Raw genomic sequence first — 14,182 nt, forward strand, 5'->3', positions numbered from 1 at the left:
GATGAGGCACCTAAGGCCTTAAAAAAAAAACCAAAGAAAATGAAACGATAACAGTGCAACATCGTGTATGCCTCACTTCATGTTACGAGCGATCGCCCGAAAACAAACGTGATTCTCAGTTCAGAGCAGCTGATTGCACGCGTCTGCGAGACAATAGAGGCTTGCTTTACCCGTCTGGCCATCTCTTTATATTTATTCAAGAGATGAGCAGACTCGCTATTTAAGTACTCCGGAGCTTCAGCACGAAATTGTCGTGGACGCTATATTGAGGTCATCAGGAAAAAGCGGGAAATTGCGGTCGAGTGCCCTGTTGGCGCGCACTCAACTGCCGCGGGAACAATTGTATTTTATGTAACTACTCGTCCACATCTTTTTGTAAAATCTCTGAACCGGGCGAACGCTAACCTCCGAGAACCGTGAAAACATCTGAAGTTGAGAATGAGTTGTTTGAAACTATTTTCATTTCGTATGGTGAAGGCTTGGAGCAATGCATTCATCTCGCGCGAACGTTCTATACTAACGTTCAGCGATCCAATGCATATATATATATATATATATATATATATATATATATATATATATATATATATATATATATATATATATTGTGGGGTTGCACACGCAACCCATTGTCTTCAACGCGGCGGCACCTCGGCTTCGCGCTACGTTTGTACGCGCAGTGGCGAGAGGGGTTGCGTGGGAGAGGGCACGTGCCGCTCCCGCAGCCCTTCGCGCCCTGCTCCCTGGCCGAAGTCGAGATGCCCCGTTTTCCCTCCTTGCCCTTTTCTGGAGAGACTCCTCTCCAACCCCAAGAGACGCGCGCGGCTTTCTTGGGGACCGCCTTGTCTTTCGACTCGAGCAGCGGTGACGACCACAGCTGGATCGAGTCGGGAGCCACCCAGACGCCATCACCCCCTGCGCAACGCCCGGTCTATTGTGAGGTAACTTACTGCCTCTGGGCCGGACTGCGAAGCCACGAGAGGTGAGTTGAACCTTATCGCTCTAAATCTCGTGTGCTTCCCATTTTGTTGTTGTTTTCACGTTGTCGTGCGGAACTTCTCCGCCGCTTCGTTTTACCTTGTATTTTGTTGCGTTGGTGGCGCTTTTGGCACAATAAACTGTGTCAGGCAAAGAACTTGTCTCTGTTACCACTGGCCTGAAACCCGCCGCGGTCGCAACTTACGCGAACCGCGGGATAGGGGTCACAGCTCTGACTGTTAGGGCTGCTGCGTAGCACTAGTAGCGAGTAACTACACTCCTCTAGTGCGCGGTGTGATCCAAAGACGGGACAGTTTCGCACGCGCGGAACTGTTCGTTACTAAGTAACCCCTATATTTGGCGCCCAACGTGGGGCCAGTGGTTAAACAGGACGAGTAGTTTGTGTAAGTGACTGCCACTACACGAACAACCATGGCAGCAGACGAGGCTGACTTACAGCCGCTGTTCACGCTGTCAAGGGTGGCTGCCAACAGGCAACAATTCGAAGCGGCGGTAACTGCTACCGCACAGTCGGACCCTGCGGCGAACATTAGCCAAGGGGATCTGATTTGCTTCGATGAGGGTGGCGCTACACATGAGGCCCTCCCTCCGTTAGATTGTCCGCTCGAAGGCGCGAGGCACATTACGCCGAGCCCTTTGTCCGAGCGCGCGGAGAGCAGGGAGCCACAGCGGCATACCGGCTCAACGCAGTCAGCTCCTGTGCCAGACCTTACTGGCCAGAGCGAGTCTCCGCAGGTGTTAAGGGATGCCTTGCGCCTGATTGAGACTTTGACGGGTGTCGTGCAGAACACTCTGCTGAGGCCCAGCACAGCTGCGCGACCAAGCGTAAAGGTGGACTTACCCACCTACAGCGGGTATCATGACACGGTCAGCGCCAATGATTACCTCGACCGCATGCTGACTTACCAGCAGGCAACGGGGTTGTCCGATGGCGAGATGCTAGAACGCGTCGTTCCAGTATCACTGACTGAGCAGGCTGCCCGGTGGTTCCGACTTACCGGCCACCGGTCAAGCACGCTGAACGAATTCCGAGCGAGGTTTCGTGACGAATTCTTACCCGCTGATTACGAGCGTCGCATGCAGCGCGAGTTAGAGCGGCGTACTCAGCATCCGGACGAGTCCTTGCTCGAGTACGTGAGGGCGATGGACGAGCTCTATCGTATTGCTGACCCCTCGGCTCTAAATTGCGAGAAGGTGGAGCGAGTCACGCGACAAGCGCACCCCACTTTCGCAGCATATTTGAGAGGCGGCAAGTTCAGGGATTTGGACGAGCTGGCCTCGGAGGCAAAACGCATACAGGCGGACATACTCGCCTCACGTGCGTAGCGACCACCACCCCCAGCGTCGCAGGCACTTGAGCCGCGATGCGCGTGGAACGGAGACAATGTTCGCATCCGTCCGCAGGAAAATGGTGCAGTTGCCTTCAGTGACGGGCACTCGAGTAGCGGTTGGGACATATCCGACCGGGCTCTTGACCCGTACACGTACGCCATGCGAGCAGCACACGCTGCCGGTGGCCGAGGTACGCAGAATCGGAGTCGACATGCCGATCCGAGGACGCTAGAGCGGAGCGCGCCCGGAAGGGAGCATCCGATAGAGAGGAACGGTGGCCAAACGGCGCGAGGCACAGCACGCCAAGCCCGAGCGCGGCCGACCACCCTCTGCTATCGTTGCAACCAGCCGGGGCATTTCGCCCGAGATTGTTGGCAACCCGCAAGCCGAGAGCACGCGCTTTCGGGAAACGAGCGGGGCCGCCGGTGAGCAACACTGCATGGCCGGCGGCAAACAAAGCGGTGCTGAGTGAGACACATGAACTCCTAGCCCCGCTGGCTTGTCGTACTGGACCACCCAACGACACGCCAGTGCCACTTATTGAGCTAACAGTCGCCCGGCGCAGGTTTTTTGCGCTATTAGACACGGGAGCAAGCGCTTCACTCTTTGGCGACGAAGTGTACGATCATCTCTGTCGGAACGCTATCCGGCTTAGATCGAGTAATGTGACTTTCCGGCTCGCCAGCGGCTCGGCGCAAGCAAGCGCTGCCGCTCGGCTAGTGGTGCGGTGGGAGAAACGGGTCAGGCGGCAACGCCTAGCTTACCTCCCCGGCCTGTCGGTTCCTATCATTCTTGGTAGAGACTTCCTCGCCAAGACGGGCATTGTTATTGACGTCTGCAACGGAGGATATAGGGAGCGAGCATGTGGCACCCTGAAACCTTTCGTTTCCTTTCAAAAGCGTCAGAGACAATTACGTTCGATGATGCTTCGCGCGCAGACCGTCCCAACAATTGCCCGAAAAAGTCACTCGTACATGTTTCTGCCGGGTCGACAAACCGACCCGCGGAGAAAGAACGCGCCGGAGGGAACGGCTCCCCTCGCGCGCGTCCCCCATCCCCCACTGCGGAGGCACTGTGCACTGCAGAGCGGGGCGAAAGGGACCACCCGCTGCTCAATAGCTCAAGCAGTTTGACGGTGGAAGAGAAAGCTCGCCTCTCATCGCTTCTGAATGAATATGACGCCATATTCACAGAACAGCCTGGCTGCACTGCGCTAGTTAGGCACAAAATTGAGACAGGCGATGCTTCTCCTTGGAAATGCAATCCTCGGCCGGTGAGCTTGGCTAAGAGGAAAGCATTAGACAGCGCTCTGGACGAACTGCTCGATACAGGCGTTGTCGAAAGGTCGGAGAGCCCGTGGGGTTTTCCCGTGGTACTGGTACCTAAAAAGGATGGGACGACCCGCCTTTGTGTTGACTACCGTCGCCTGAACGAGGTAACACGCAAGGATGCATATCCGCTTCCTAGCATTCCCTCGATCGTGTCCAATGTTGGCGGAGCGAAGTACTTCACTACGTTCGATGCTAGCAGAGGATACTTTCAGGTGGAGGTAGATCCCCGTGACCGAGAGAAGACTGCCTTCACTTGTCACAGGGGCATTTACCAGTTTACCCGTATGCCATTCGGTCTTGTCGGTGCGCCTGCGACTTACCAGCGCCTGATGGACCGCGTCTTAAGGGGTATTCAGACGGAGGAGAAATGCTCGGGTGGTAAAGGCGGAGCCTAGTGACGTCAGCTCGCGAGGAGAAGTCTCCACAAATGCCCCCCACTCACACGGACGAGGCAAACGGAGGGGGAGACCAGTGTTACTAGACTACTCTGGTGGCTTGCACCACCCGTTTGACGAGCTGCTGACGACGAGCTGCAGACGACCATCCAGCTGCAGACTGGACACCCACTGCCGCTCTCTGCAGGAGCAAGTGCAACAATGTGGCCAAACAAGAGCCCGAAATTCCGCCACATCCCCCACCGCAGGGGGATCGTTTGTCCTTTCGGGGAAAACGTCCCCGTCTTCTCCGAGGAGGCGCGGGGGGGTCACGCCCACTCGCTAATCCGTGACGTCGCGGTCACGTGATACGCAATACCCCCGTCTCCCCCGAGCATTCCTCCCCCGTCTGAATACCCCTTTAGGTGACGCAAGGTGGCACTACGCTCTTGCTTACCTGGACGATGTCGTGGTATACTCACGAACCTTTGATGAGCACTTACACCATCTCAGGGACGTGCTGGAGCGTCTGAGGTCGGCGGGAATAACGCTAAACCCGGCCAAGACCCAGATTGCCGAAACCCGAGTAACGCTACTGGGTTTCACGTTGGATAACGGTCGCCTTCTGCCGTGTGATGACAAGGTTCAGGCATTATTGAACTATCCATCACCGACAGACATAGGTGGACTGAGACGCTTTCTGGGGCTGGTGAACTTTTATCGTCAGTTTATCCCAGACTGCGCTGCACTGCAAGCCCCCTTGACACTTCTGTTGAGGAAAGGTGAGCGGTGGAGATGGGGTCCTGAGCAAGAGGAGGCACTGCGCAACCTCATTAAAGCGCTCGCGGAAACCACTGAATTAAGGCTAGCGGATCTCAGCAAAGATTTTGTGATCCAAACGGACGCCAGCGACCTCGGCCTAGGGGCGGTTTTGCTCCAACAGCACGAAGGTGGCTTGCGGCCGGTAGCTTTTGCTAGCCGCTCTTTGACTCCCGCAGAGAAAAACTATTCAGTGACGGAAAAGGAATGTTTGGCAATCATTTTTGCCCTGAAAAAGTTCGATTACTATATTGATGGAGTTGAATTTGTTATCGAGACTGATCACATGGCACTAACTTGGCTTAGACGCCTAGGGGAGCCGAGCGGCAGACTTGCACGATGGGCACTTTTCCTGCAGCGATACGACTTTACCGTTCGCTACAGGAAAGGAAAGAGCAACGTTGTGGCGGACGCACTTTCGCGCGCGCCCGTTGACCGTGAGAAGAGTAACATTACTACTCAACTCACCTCGCCTGGAGTCGTGCCCGAGAGCGACGTAACTGTTGCGACGCTCGATGTTGTCACGAGGGGTAACATTAATACCCATCCTGACAGCTTTGAAACTCAGCCTAAGAGCAGAGTAACTGCTACACTGCTCGACGGCGAGAGTCCTCACGGAAGGGCGGACAACCCACCTTCAATTGAGGAGAGCGTTAACCACTTGGACTGCGTCAGTTCAGTGGGGAACGTGTTCAGCAGGAAGGAGCTATTAGAGGCTCAGCGGGAGGATCCATTTTGCAAAAAGGTGTTTGAGGGGCTCCGGGAGCCCGGCGGCGCGGCCGCGGCGCATGTTGACGCAGCTGGTATTGCTGTTAATGCGCGGCGCTCTGAAACAGCTGGTAATGCTGTGAGCGCGTTGGATTCCTACCTGCTAGACTCTGACGGCGCTTTGCTGAGATACATTCCTGCGGAGAAGGATACACATGAGTCCTTCAAAGTGGTGATCCCACGCACGTTGAGAGGAGCACTGTTACGCTACTTTCACGATACGTGCATCGCTGGGCATGCAAGTGGCCCTAAGACTTACCTTAAGTTGTGCCGCTTTGCTACCTGGCCAGGCATGAAACGGGATGTAACACGCTACGCCCGCTCATGCAATGTGTGCCAACGCGTGAAGCCGCGTGGTGGACGCCCACCCGGGCTCATGCAGCCGATCCAAAGCCAAACACCATGGCAAATTGTGGCTTGTGACGTCATAGGACCTTACCCAAGAACACCGAGAGGAAACCAATTCCTTCTCGTCGTCACAGATCACTTCACTAAGTGGGTGGAACTGTTCCCCCTACGAAGGCTGACGGCACGCATTATCATGGAAAAGCTCATCGAAATGTTCACGAGATTCGGCTATCCAAAGCAGTTGATTACGGACAATGCGTCCTATTTCACCGCCAAAATTTTTGTGGACTCTTGTGCAGCCCTGGGCATTAAGCACAAGAGAACAACCACGTACCACGCCCAGGCAAATCCAACCGAACGTGTAAACCGCAACATCAAGCACATGCTTGTTGCGTTTGCGGGGACGCACAAGGATTGGGACAATTGCGTCCCTGAAATCGGATTTGCTCTGAGGACGACCGTGAACCGCTCGACTGGCTTTACCCCCGCCACTCTCAATTTTGGGAGAGAGCTGCTGAATCCAGTAGAACATACTCTACAGGAACGCAGCACGGAACTGGCTGCTTCGTCGGCACGCGCTGATTATGCAGCTGGGCTGCGCGCGAAGGTGACGGAGGCTTTGGGCAAAGCACGACGGAACCTGAGCACTGCTCGTGGGGAGCAGAAAGCGCAGTATGACCGCTCTCATCGGGACGTTCAGTACAAAGTGGGCGACCTGGTGTTGAAGCGCAATCATGTCCTAAGTGATGCCAGTAAGAAATTCTCAGCTTCTCTGGCACCGAAGTGGATAGGACCGTACCGGGTAGGAGAGACTGTCTCTTCGCTCGTGTACAAGCTGACGGACTTAACGCTAAGACCGGTCGGCGGACCGGTGCATGTCTGTGATCTCAAACCCTACTATGACAGAGGGAACGAGTGGCCCGAGGGAAACGCTTCCCCGCGCCCGCAGGCAGTGGCATCCGAAGGCACGGCTCGACATATGGGCTCAGTGCGACGTTACAACTTGCGATCTCGGCAGAACTAACTCTGTCCGGTTCGTAGGGGCTTTATTGTGCGTGATATCGGATGGGACGCTCCTCTGATATCTAGCATGCAGCCTTCGAGAGCGAGCACGCGCTTGCTTTTTCGGAGAGTAAGAGAGGGGCTAACTTATTGTTCGAGTCGCAGATCACCCATCGGCAGCACTTCAACAACAGCCAAGCCAAAACGACCGTTTTCGCCGGCAGTCGCCCCAAAAGCCGGTACTTTCAACTGTACTTTCAACGCACGCGTTCCAGAGTGTTACAAAACACCGTACAAGTACAGGAGCGCGCTACGGGACCGAAGCCGCGCGAACGCCGTAACGCCAGCATCCCGTAGCGCGCCTTAAAGGGACACTAAAGAGAAACAATGAATCGGTTTAGATCGATAAATTGTGTTCTGAGAACTCTAATTCCGTTAATTTCGCCATCATAGGTTTATTAATACAGGAGAAATTCAAGTTCAAAGTTTCATTTTTAAATATCGCGCCGAAATCTCCCCGCAGTGACGTCATTGATTTCAAAGTGTATTTATCGTATTTTGGCGCCATTGGCTCGACAAAATTACCCCAAACTTTGTATGTTAAGTCTATGGCCCCCTCAGAGGACAATGTACTTCATTTTTACCGAATACGAACTACGTAGTGCCTAGTAGGCGCCTTGAAAACATGTGACGTCACGGCAAATAGTGCGGAAACTTCAAGGTGGCGTCGCCACCCACATTTTGTTTTTCGCTATTTTCTCGCTTACGAAAGCTCTGCTCGCCGTAACAATGGTACCGTTATAATCGTAATAAAATAATCTACCATCGAAGATCAACTTCCGGTTTCTCTTTAGTGTCCCTTTAACGGTTCCCAATCAATTTCCCAACAGAATTTTGTTAGGGGCACGATAAGTAGTTACATTTACTGTGATTGGTCTTAGGTGAGTGTGGTTGCATTCTACGATTTACAAGGGCCCGTACCACAGCGATTTCGCTTTTGCAGCGTTAAAACTTCGAACGAACTACTTTTTTATTCGGCGGAATCCGCGCCGCGACCGTTTCACGTCATCGCGCTCAAGAACACTGTTAGGCGACGGCAATATTGCGCACGCGTTGTTGCGACGGTAGCAGCGGTAGTTTGAGATTTGAAATTTCTCGAGCAGGGCGGCGGCTTTGTTTTTGACCTTCCCGCACTTTTTTCGCTACAAGAACAAGATCCAGCCCTGCAGCATCGACGATGTCGCAGACACGACGGCTCCTCTCAAGGAATTGCACGGTAAGTTCCAGTAACGATGTTTTTCCGGTGTCAGGGAGTTGTCTTTATGGCGTGCTTCCTCGCTGCAGGCACTGCAGGCTAATCTCGTGTGAGTTGTTTGGCGACGTTCAGCCGCCGTTGTTATTTGTGGTCACGTAGCTGAACCGCAGAGCTTGCTGTACAGTCAGGCTGCATGAGTAGTCACCCTGGGAACATTGTCGCAACTTTGTCGCCGAATTGCGTGCCGGTGCTCGTTTCTTCGTTTGGCCGTGGTGATTCGCGTCGTGTATGGTGTGTCGTTGAACGAACTTGTGTCGGCACATCCGCGCTACACTGGGGAAAAAAAAACATTTGGACGGTTCGGCTGCGTACGCTACTACGGAATATAAGATGAAAGGATATTTTCGCGGACAAAATTAGTCACTTTCTTGCAGAAAGTTCATCAAGTATATTGCAGATCACAGTGGGCTGGCATAAAGCGTTGAGGGTTATCCGTTGGGCAGCCTCTACGTCTCGCTACCGCTGTCGCCGATCTCGTGAAAAATTCATCTCGTGAGCTGCGGTTATCACAGCGCGGCTATTTTGCGAAGCGCGCCAGCCGGCGCGGATCAGATGTCTTGATCGCCACTGCGCCGACGTCCCGGCGATTTCCTTTCGCCCTTGAACGAACACGCTTTATGTTGCCGCGCGGTGTATGTGATATATGTTTAGTTCTGGTCAGAGATTGTAGGGATGTGCCGTATTTACTCGATTGTAACGCGAGGGGCGAGTTTTCGTTCCGTCCAGGAAGAAATAATAGCTATTTCGGTACTCGATTGTAACGTGAGGGTCGACTTTAGGTAGCAAAAATCTTGGAAAAAAAAACTCGCGTTAAATTCGAGTAAATACGGTGGCACGTGCATGAGTACCTGTTACAGAGTGTGTGTCATAGCGGAAGCAGGGGTTAAGGAGAGTGCGTCGGTATCACTTCTTTGAGTCTAACGTGCACAAGTGGGGTTGATATGCCAGCAAATTAATTCTGTACATCAGTGAGTAAAGGTGAATGCGGCTGAATGGACAGTTGTGAGGGGGTCAAGAAACATGAAACTCGTCTTCAATTGAAAAAAATAGCTGTGTACTACAGCATCATTCTCCGAAAACTGAGAATAGTAACGACCACTTTCCTTCTTTGTGCCAAACGCTTTAGAGGTAGCTTCTGCTTTTAACTATATATTGCAAAATAATTTTAAGTGTGCAATCTTACTGAACATTTGTTAGTTCATTTGGGTGTTTCCATCCATAATGATTGAGTAGCTACATAGACATGAGTGGGAGTCCTTCTCATAGAGTGAGCATATGCCTGAACATTGTCCCTGTTTCATTCTAATACGAAATAATGTCTACAAGAAAAACGGGGAATTTTTTCCGGGAGGCTCGTTTATATGTTGGGCACATGCAAAGAAGTCCAACAAACAAAAATTCGGCAGATCCCACGTACCGTGGGAGTCGATGTTATGCGAAGCATGCGGCGGGTAGGTGACTGTGGCGTAACTTTTTTACTGAGCGGCACGTTACAAAATGACGCTAAAGATTTGTGTAAATTTTATACGCACACATATATGCTGAAGAGCCGCATATGTGTTATATAACCAGTTGTTTACGGTTGGGTAACGCTGCCACTGGCAACGTGGGTATTACCAACACCAGAAGCGGTAAGCTGATATGTAGTGCTTATACGTGTCCCGAGAACTCACGCACGTTTTACGAACCGGTGTGCATGTGTGCAAGAAGTTCTTGACAGTTCTTGAACAAGGACGTCATCACCGTGATCAGTGAGCACCAGCCGCTGGTCATGACTGGTCATAGGATCCAGTCGTGATCGTGGTGACGAGGGGTCCATGTGTGGTGAAGTATGTGGTATAGTAGAGCTGTTGGAATTCGTGGATGCCTCGGTCATTTCATCGACAAATTGTCTGTCGACAGAGCCGGCGACATGTCGGAACCTGAAGCCACCCTTCGCGTTGGTGAGGTATAGGCCGTCGAGGCTGGTAGGCCTGGATAGTGCTACGTAGACCAACATCAATGGATGGTGTTTGTTGTATTCGTACACTACCTGAGCGTATGTGTAATACGTAGCCTAGTCTACAAAGCGGCTGTCAATCAATATGGCATCATCCTCGGTGAGCATGAGGCCATCGCCCAGCCTCGTTAGAAATAAAGAGGCCACTGCTTCGTTCTGGTGGACGAAGTGCACTTTACGGTGCGGTGATGTGGATATCATATGTAACTTTCGTTAATGTATTCCTCCGGGCTCGAGCAATGCTTCAATATAGCTTGCTGAATCATAGAATACAAACGTAATCTTTATTAGACTGCTATAAAAGCGGAGCCAACACTGGAACTACAGACGTTGATCTGATATGACGCCTGTATCGTAGGAGCAGCCATCGTAGGAGTATCATGTAGTGTTCATTGCTTTCTTGTAAAATTAGATAGCCAGCACCACAACCACAATTGACTGTCACCGCAATTACGCCTGGGTAGGCTGTTTTACCAAACCAGTTTATAGACCTGGCGTGGCTCAGTGGTAGAATACCTGATTGCCACGCAGAATGCTTGGGTTCGATTCCAGCTGCGATCTTAATTTTCATTCTTTCCATTCGTTGAGTCAACGCTGCCGATGTTGGTTTTCCTTAACGCTCTAGCGTAAGTTACCAATGTTCTCGCCGTTCCTAGGTAGATATAAACTGTCGATCACCTGTGGCGCATACCCGTACACCGCCGCCCGTGGTAAACGGGTATGTGCCACACGTGACTAGTGGAAAGGGTTTGACGACGTACGCGACAGGATTTTAACGTTATTCATGTCATGACCCGGCAATCATATTCGTCAAATCCTCTTACCCTGCTATGCAAATTTTGGTCTACACAAAGTTAAGGAGGCGATTATGAGAGCACCCAGACCTAGGCGGCTAGATAGATAGATAGATAGATAGATAGATACGTAGATAGAAACGCTCAAAGTGCCAGAGGTTCGCTAAGAAATGCTTCGCATTTAATTAGGCCAGGGAACACATAGAGGAGGTTAATCGATGTCTTAAATGTAGCGTGCAATTGTGAAATAAATTGAAATGAATTGAAGTGGACGAAAAATCTTCCTTTCGGTCGGTGGGATTTGATCCCATTCTTTCATTCGTTCACGGGGAGGGCCTCGCCACGGTGGACTCAGTGCCTCAAGGTTGTGTAATAAACCTTAAGGTTTATTGGTCAGCTGCTGCCTCGTGCAAACACCACGTGTCATGCGATGCCTGCTGGCAAAAAGAGTCTTCTGCACTCACTGCCTGGTCTAAGAGCAGCGCTGGCTAACACTCCCAGGAATTACATGCACAGAAATACCCAATGACGTGAATGGGAAAGTCTTCCATGATAGTTCAAATGGTAGAGAATTGGACGCATAATTCTAGGGTAGTTAGTTCAGATACCACTGATGGAAAGAGTGATTTTTCGTCCTCTTGAATTCAATGTAATTCACAATACAATGAGTACGCCACGGTCAACAACAAGAATTACCATTCTCCATGCTTTCCCTGGCCTAATTGTCCGTTCAGTTCATTTGGTTGTGTCTCAATGTCTGTAGCTCAACTGAAGCGTGCTTGAAGTGTCAAGAATCCGGAAGCATAAGGTTTAGGGTGAGCATTTTTGGACTAATGATGCAAGAATATAAGTCGAGCAAACGCATAAGCTATTTGTGAGCCTGCTCTGTAGCTTGTCAAAGTGTCAGTGATGCCCTGATGGGAATGGCTTTCATAGGAAGCTGAATACTTGTAAAAGTGCAAAAGAGAGAACGAAAATACAGTTGTAACATGCACAGGTATTGCCTTGTAACTAAGCTTACAAGGATTTACTTGACATCATGAAGAAAAACCATGTTTGAATGCAGACATCATGCATGTGCCAAAACAATACAACAGGCTATGTTTGTATATGTATTCCATTGATATAAAAATGCGGCCAGCTCGCAACTGCCCTATTTGTAAGAATTGTGTGTGGTTACATGGATGGTATTTAATGATGTGTTGCATTTTTTTAGACTTACAGGTGTGCAACTGGATGGGAAGTTGCGTAATCTGCTGAAAGATATAGGGCTGCGGCCCCCGTCATTCTTTCTCTCGAACACTAGGAATGATGCTACCCTAGATAAATCAAGCTGAAATGAGCCATGGGATCAACGATGCAGGAACAGTTAGGCTAATACCCCTGCAGTGGCCTTCTTCAAAGATGACCTCAACCAACTCACACAAGTGCATGAGGTGAGAGGCACTGTTAACATATATACGTTGCATGTGAGTCGCATTTGTGCATAGATTAGTCAGTTCCCGGGATGCAATGCCAGCAATGATTGATTGGTTAGCACTCATTCTCTGATTTCCACTGCATAGGTGAAACATTGCTAAAGGCTTACTAGCGGGGGATGCAGGCAAATAGGCAGTTGTCCAAAGCGTTTGGCCAAGCAGGAACCACGAGCTCATGCTGGTGTCTATTGCAGCTATCGAACTTAATAAGGAAAAGATATCTAGCTCGTACCAGAATGGAAACTGAAAATGTACAGACAGGTCCACTGTTAAAGGGAACACTTGTGTGCAGGGCGTGTTTGAATTTCGCTCTCTTGCAAAAACATGATGGCTTACATTTGCATAAGACTATTGGTGGTTGACAGTTCTGCCTCTTCTTGACAGACTAGTGCAGCGCATGAGGAATGTTTCCCTGTCCGCTTGCTGTTAGAGCGCCAGCAAAATGAAAGGTGCTCATTGGAGTGTTCCCTTTAACAGTGGACCGTACTGTACATGGGAGTAAGCTATTCTACCCTGAGCCACGCTAGTGCAAGCAAGTTGCCCCAGACAGTGATTTTGGTGGTGTCCTATCGCTCAAGAAGTAACGCATGTAACTGCTTAGTTGCACATGTTTCTTCAAAGTTGTGCAGTATCCAACTAAGCTCTCGTGCATGTGAATTGTTTTGAAGGAGCCACTTTTCTGCAAATGGCTACGCGGCATTCATCGGCAGAAGTGTTATCGCCAACCTAGTCATACTATTATGGTCGTCCAGCGACACATGTGCAGCTTCATAGGTGCAAATATCTAGTGCAGTTTTGCACCGTGTGTCATACCACAGGAGATGCTTAACATTGAGCTATACCGCTCCGAGCTCAGTACTTAAAGTAAGCATTATCAAACACATTTTGACGATCTCCTTGATGCCTGCTGCTCCTGCTTATGTAGGGACTGTGATGGGCATCCTGGACATGGAGGTATTTTACCATTGTATATGGTACAACCGCATACCATTCCATTGTCTGTGCTACACTTACACTATAGGGTGATTCCACGTAAGATCGAACAAACGATGGCTGGTCGACCTCTTATATTTATTTCAAAATTTTATATAGTATTGCCTGATTAATGGAAAGAAGAGATCAGCAATTTGTTTCGCCACCAAAGTTTTTTTCGAAGCACAGGAAGTCAATAATGACTAAGAGGTGGAGTGGAACGCTCATCCGATCTGCTGTTTTGGCCAACTTTCGTTATGAATTGCACAAAATATATTAAAGTTAGGTAGCTGAAATTTCTTTAACTGAATATATGCATGTTTTTGCTTCTGCTCAGGTATTTTTAGTTTTTATGTGTAGTGTAGATGTTTTTATAAAAAACCTCAAAAGGGGCCCAAGAAACGTTATCTTCTTTACTTTGAAGGTCTTGTAAAAGGAGTGGCCCACGCTCACCCAGCACAGGCATGGCATTGTTGTGCCCCCTGACCCCCCAATATTTCACGTCGTTAAAAGAATAACAGCACATTACAAAATGTACCAAGACGCTGAGCTAGTCTCACACTGCTCAAGCGTGTCAGTACGAGAACGATGCCCTCAGCGGCACAGTGCATGTCACCACGCTGTGGCAGGTTTGAGTAGCCTATGAAGCTC

This window comes from Rhipicephalus sanguineus, chromosome 1 (genome assembly GCF_013339695.2).
Source record: "Rhipicephalus sanguineus isolate Rsan-2018 chromosome 1, BIME_Rsan_1.4, whole genome shotgun sequence".
Lineage (NCBI taxonomy): Eukaryota > Metazoa > Arthropoda > Arachnida > Ixodida > Ixodidae > Rhipicephalus > Rhipicephalus sanguineus.